Below are 6747 nucleotides of genomic sequence, written 5' to 3' on the forward strand. Positions count from 1 at the left end.
TAAAACTAGATTAAATTGTGGTTTAAATTCTGTTGCGCCAAATTTTAAACTTAGTTTAAAATAAAACAGATTAAATTCAAACCTCTTTTTAAACTCTCAAAGGGGAAGTCAACCAAACATATTTGATTCAAGTGTATGTTATATGCAAGCCCACAAGTTGAAACTAGGCATTCTGATAAATATTGTGTTTGTGGAATATGAGTTAATCCACTCGTTTTTAGGAGTGGCCATTTTGTCACTTCTGTCATCTGTCATTTCTGTTGACTTAAAATGACATCACAACTACTCAGAGCTCAGGTAACGACCAATCACGGCTGCCCTGTTTTGTGAAGCTGAGCCGTGATTGGTCGTTACCTGAGCTCTGAGTAGTTGTGATGTCATTTTAAGTCGACAGAAATGACAAAATGGCTAAAGGTGGCTAAAAACGGGTGGATTTTGTTGCTTCACTTATATTCCACAAATATAAGTCAGAATGCCCTGTTTCAACTAGTGAGCCTGCTGGGAACATACTTTTGAAATAAATATGTTTTGGTTGATTTCCCTCTTTTAGCCAAATTTAAATTCAATTCTGCTGCACCAAGAACTTTAAACTCAAACTAAAATTAATTTTAATGTGACAGTTGGGATGGTTCAACTTTAACAATGGCTGCATTTTTTTTAGGTGTATACAGCAATAATGATGACGTTTCTCGAACAAAATTGAAAGACAGGCTCAATCGTCTTGAGTTTTATGATGAAGAGGAATTATTTGTGAGATACTGGTTTATTAAACAGTTTTGGAGCTGAACAGGAAGACGGGATCAACTGTCAAACATGGCAGTGACAGAAATGCAGCTGTACCGCCGATTCAACAACTGCGGCTTTTGTTGGTAAATTTTTTTCCAGCAAGCTTTAATTGAGCAACGTCTCTTTTCTCTTTCACTCTGGTTGATCTGTTGTAACTGTCAGGCAGTTGGTGCCAATCTGTATCTTTCTTTTTCACCGTGCTGTTGTCTGTTTTCTTGTCCTCTATTCGCTCCATTAATCCGGTCAGCAAGTTGTTATCAAAGGAGGAAAACGTAACAGATCAAGTTAACAAGTAATCTTAGGCTAACATTTTTGCTAGCTAGCAACCATGTAAGATCATATAGCAATGAGTGGCGAAGGTACGCGTGTGTGTGCGCTGCTCAAGCTGCTCAGCCGTCAAGGCTTTCAAAATTTGATGGCTGTTTGCGAGTGTCTGGTAAATGTCTTTGCAACCTTGAATGCACCATGACGAAAACACAACATTCGCTACATGCGCACACAATCGCAAACCAAACTTTCGCTGCTCAATGAGATACGGGATACAGGCTGTAATGTTTAATCGGGGTGCGGGAGTACTCATTGACATAGGGGGCTTGACAGTGGTGTAGCAGTGTAGCCTATACATTTAATTGTACAATTAATTAATTGTAATTTCAATTTGCACAATCATCCGTATAAATCGGCAGAGCTAGGCATCGCCTAACCGCCACCGCATTCCGTCCTGCATATTTAAACGACCCACGTGGTCCCGGTCCATCCCTCGTCGGCCGCAGCCAATCGGTGACGAGAACGTAATCCTCACGTCACATGCAGAAAAAACAAAGAAACAACATCAAACAAAAACAACAGACACATACACACGCACTTTAGCATGTATGAAGCCGAGCACTGTAGCACTTTACAAATCATACATCTTTCAATTCAATGTATTTATGGCTGTCCACTATTGTATTTTGTTTCTTCTTTGAAATTGTACTGTATTTTAAACTTTTAACATCAACCTACCACAGGGACAACAGATGCAAATTAGCCATTGGCTATAAACTGTCATATTTATGGGAAACGGTTTAATTAATATGCACTGTCCCTGTATACTTAAAAAAAAAGAAAAACAATATGAGGCAGGTGATTGCGTCTGTGGGACCGCAAGGTACACAACGCTGTTTTATTTTTTTTTTTTTCCTTACTCTGCCGCATTTCAGGAGTGCGGCAACTGCGTGTGACGTGGTACAGGTTAAATCCATTCTCAATGCCGTGGGTTGTGTAAATATGAAGATGGTAACTCACATTGCCCTGCTCTGTAAATATTTAAATTCAGTTAAACTGAGTTTTACTAAACTGCAGAGATTAATTTTAAATGGTGTAACAGAGCTCCGCTTAATTTCAAAACCTGATAAACAAATTTTAAACTCGGTTTTACTAATCTATGATTAGAGCTAATCTTGGATTCATTTCAACCTTGTTGGTGCAACCCAGCCTTATTTTTTAAGTTAAAAGTTTCCATTATTTCTAGGGAGTTTTGAGTGCAAAGTTTAAGTAAATCTTCCTTGAGGTTCAGGAGACTGAAGTGAATGCTACTTCTGCAATAATAATTGGAGTACCGTGGTTCACTGGGAAAACTAACTATCCATAAAGAGCCATTAAGAAAGATGACATTTATATATCAGTTCACACAAGAAACATATTGCACTTGCGTCAGCGGATTCATTTATTGTGATGGCTCATTCATCAGCCGCTTGACTAGCAGTGAAGAGCCAAACATTATTAATGTAGTCTGTCCTAAAAAAATATATGTATATTTTTTTTTAAATACATCACTGCAGCATCGGGCTACATCTAGATTAATTATCCATCCATCCATCCATCCATTATCGATACCGCTTATCCTCACAAGGGTCGCGGGGCGTGCTGGAGCCTTTCCCAGCTGTCTTCGGGCAGTAGGCGGGGCACACCCTGAATTGGTTGCCAGCCAATCGCAGGGCACACAAAGACAAACATGTGCCGCCCTAGATTAACTATTACATGATTAAGAACATGTCATCTGTTGATTTGTAATTTTGTACTTCTGGTTCAAAACCATAAATGTACTTATCGTAAACCTCTACACTTTCATTGTCTTATCCCCTGTATTTTGCGTTATAAAAACAGACTGAATGAACTAATGGCATTAACAAATGATTGGGTTCATATGTCTTGTTTGGTATTAGGGCTTCTATTCACACTCATCCATGCTTCACTTAGCCAAAATCATTGCAAAAAACATAAGTAGGCCTACTTTAATTGTTATGCATATAACACAGGTTTGGCCAAGACCCAATACATCTAATCACTAGCCAACCAAAGTTTTCACAAAATCAAAACTTGGATGACCTTAATTTTTTTGCATAACTGAGGTAAAACATTTCACTTTTATTGCCATTGGCTGAGAGCATAAATAACTGGCTTAACTTTGGCTTTGAACCCTCAGATAGCTTTGATCACAACAGTATTGTCATTTCCGCCCACATATAGCAACAAACACCGTGGTCAATCTTTTTCTGGCTCATGTAACATACGAAAAAGAGAAATGGATCCAGCCAACGCAAAGCTAAGGAGCCGTTTTATTTTAAAGTGTGGCTATCTTGATTATGGGTCGCAAAGTGAACACTGACTTCCTGGAATGAGCACTGCTGTGCAAACTGTGATTTGAAATTTAGATTTGCGGTGCTGGAAACAAATCATATCAATACAAACTGGATGACAGACACCCAGCTGTCACACAGTAATGACTGTTTAAAATATAATCATGTTTTGCTTGGTAATGTATGACATCCTCTACAAACACCCTTTCCCTTTTTCTCTTGCCACTGCTTTTTTGCTTCTGAAAGGAGGCTGGTGGTAGTCAAGTCAGTTATTTACATTTTGTGCCAATTCACAACAAAGTTATCTCAAGCACTTTCCATATGGAGCAGGTCCAAGACTCGGCTCCTTATACGTAAAGAAAAACAACCTATCAAACCCCACATGAGAAAGCAGTTAATGGTGCTGAATGTACAATGTTAGTATGCCGATTCATTTCTTAGTATTTTATCCCAATTTGGAAATTGGACATCCATAAACAATATCCAACTACAATAAACAATGGGAGACCAAAAACGATCTACAATGACCCTACAATAGCTTCTTGTGCTTTATTCATCCAAGAAATTCTCTAAAGGCCAAGGATGTGTCTTACATGAATGTATTACAAATAAGGAAAAACAGAACCTTTCTTGAAGCAGTGGTCGCATTAAATGTATGTTAAAAGTGACTCATAAAGTGTCTGAAAATAGAAAAATAACAACATATAGAAAGCACATTAACTCATTGAGTGCCAAGGATATATTTAAATGTCTTGACATATATATATGTCTTTGGGATTGAATGAGTTAATCATTATTTATTTAACTCATTCACTGCCAAGGAGATATTGATTTGTCTTTTCACAGTCCAGCCATTAAATCCCAGGAACTTATTTATATATTTTTAAATATTTTTCACACAATTTAAAAGAGTTTCTGAAAATGTGTGGCACTGAATGAGTTTAGAAAAAAAAGTTTGAGAGTGTGGCCATTTTGCATTCTTTCCTGATCAACTGTCCAAAGAAACGGCTTATATGCACACAGCACTTCCGCATTCAATGTAACAAGGCACCGAAGCTTCCGGTGCGGGGACGACTCTATAGAGGAGCGCACAGTTGATGTGATGTTATCTTTGCCCTATGTCCCTAATCGACTCATAAAGAACAGGGACAGCTCCTTTCTTTAACTACCTGAATTCTAAAACTACTAACTAGGTCTCCTAGAGCCATCATTTTGAGGGTTTGGCGATGACTTGATCACCTAAAATTATTTTTACGCATTGTTTGAATAGCTATTAAAGGTATTTTGTTTGGAAGTCTGTTGTGAGTATCTTTCAATGTAAATTATGTAATTTAGCTCCTCTCCCAGGATCACCGGAGTCCATCTAGTACTGTTCTTCCCTCTCTGAGGCAGACAGAAGCGGGTAAGTGGAGCTTCAGACACAGCCTGTCGTCCCCTCTATCACATCTAAGAGCCAAAGCTAAAAGCTAATAATACCTTGAACTGTGTCACCATGCAGGTCCTCTTCGCTGGGAGGAGGCTGCTTTTGCTTTTAGATTTGGTGTCTCAGTTACTCTTATAGACTCCTAATAAATTAAATATTTTGAAACAGAGGTAATGCTTCCTCTACAGTATAAGCGACAGAGCGACTTCTCGAAAATCAATGAAAAGATGAAACGTGGTTGCTACGGAAACCTGGCATGGGAATAATTACTCAAATATATTTTTATATTCTTAATACAATAAAATGGCAGCATAGGTGTAATAGACATACAGACAGAGCTGGGCATTTTTCTAAAAATTGAGCATCCGTCTAGGTCTCTACTTTCTACCATCCGTCGGAGAGTCCGACTAAACTAAACACAAGAGAGAGTGAAGCCTTCTTATTAAAAGTTGGTGAAAGGAAAATCTCAACTGTCCCTGTTTGAATTTTATGAGGCAGATAATGCTTGTTTGACTGCTGTGGCCGTGTCAGTTTTTGTGCATTTGACCGCATCGTCGATTAACTTTTCTTCTTTTTTGCCCTCCGTTTCATCTCATCTCATTTTCTGGTGGTTTCTGTCTTTTAAGCATCTTTGCAATTGCAAATGTCCTCTACCTTGCTTTTTTTTTTTCCTGAAAAATAATGGTCGCTGTCTGAGCAGCTGAGCTAATCACATTAAATAGACACATGGATCACAATGCAGTGACCCGGTGTGACGTTACACTCCGTGCTACCTGCCGCTGCGAGGGCTGACGCTTCTCATAAATTGATTTTAAATAAAATATTTGACTGGCTGAGTTGTTTTACTTACATAATAACCAGAAAGCATGGCCATGAATCCCCAAAAGTTGCAAGCATTCACCTGTTACGACTTCCTCAAGATGGCAAGGAGGAGGGGTCTAACATAGGTGTGAGAGTTGGAAGGGGTAAATGAAAAACATGCACTAACACAAAAGACAACCATTGCAAACTAAAAAACAAACAAACAATGACTGGCTACATCACCAGTAACCAGGCCAAAACACACAAAACATTCAAGGACTGACCACGTCACTCGCAGCCAGCCCAGGGACTGTCCAAAACACAAAAAATACAAGGACTGGCCACGTCACTCGCAGCCAGCCCAGTCCACCAGCAACCAAGTCCCTCTTAATTGCCTGCTGGTGAACACACCTGAAAGTAATTGACACAATTGGTTACCCTCCCCTGCTCTGATTGGATGGCTGAACTGGGGACAAAGGCCTCAAATCAGGGAAGAGCACACACACACACACACACACACACACACCCCACACACACGAAACTTAAACGGCCAACTCACCGTGGGCCGTAACACACCCAAATGTTAGAATATTATAGGATGCCTGCAATAGATCATGTCGCTATTATGATAGAACAGGTTTGTCGATTACATCCAATAACTCCTGTTGGTCAATGGTGCTGTAGACCCAGTCTTGGATCTATGAATATGTTCCAAGTAGGCCCACTAGTTGAAACACGGTATTCTGATTAATTTTGCGTTTGTGGAATATAAATCAAGCAGCAAAATGCTTCTAGCCAATCACGGCTGACCTGTTTTCTGAATCTGAGTCGTGATTGGTCATTGTGAGCAGTTGTGATGTCATTTTCAGTCGACAGAAGACAAAATGGGTGCCCCCAGAGATGGCTAAAAACTAGTGGATTAACACTTATTGCACAAACACCATATTTATCAGAATGCCCAACTAGTGGGCTTGCATAGAACATATTCTTGAAAAAAAAAATGGTTGCGTTGACTTCCCTTTAAAACATTTTTTCACAGAACTAGTGAGGGAGGGAAGTTGAGGGACTTGCTGTAAATGGCTATCCAGCCTTATCTAACACAGAGTGGGTGTATGT

The 6747-nt window shown here is 39.3% G+C and overlaps 1 long non-coding RNA gene across 1 annotated transcript; it reads right to left on the reverse strand.

Moving 5' to 3' along the window:
- Positions 1 to 1366: 1366 nt before the first annotated feature.
- LOC147140427 (uncharacterized) lies at positions 1367 to 6020 on the reverse strand. Its single transcript, XR_015088505.1, has 3 exons — positions 5916 to 6020; positions 5681 to 5768; positions 1367 to 1583 (listed from the first exon to the last, which is right to left on the reverse strand). It is a non-coding gene; the product is annotated as an uncharacterized LOC147140427 (long non-coding RNA).
- Between the last annotated feature and the right edge of the window lie 727 nt (positions 6021 to 6747).

This window comes from Filicampus tigris, chromosome 10, assembly GCF_054856515.1.
Source record: "Filicampus tigris isolate MCC_2025a chromosome 10, RoL_Ftig_1.0, whole genome shotgun sequence".
NCBI classification, from domain to species: domain Eukaryota; kingdom Metazoa; phylum Chordata; class Actinopteri; order Syngnathiformes; family Syngnathidae; genus Filicampus; species Filicampus tigris.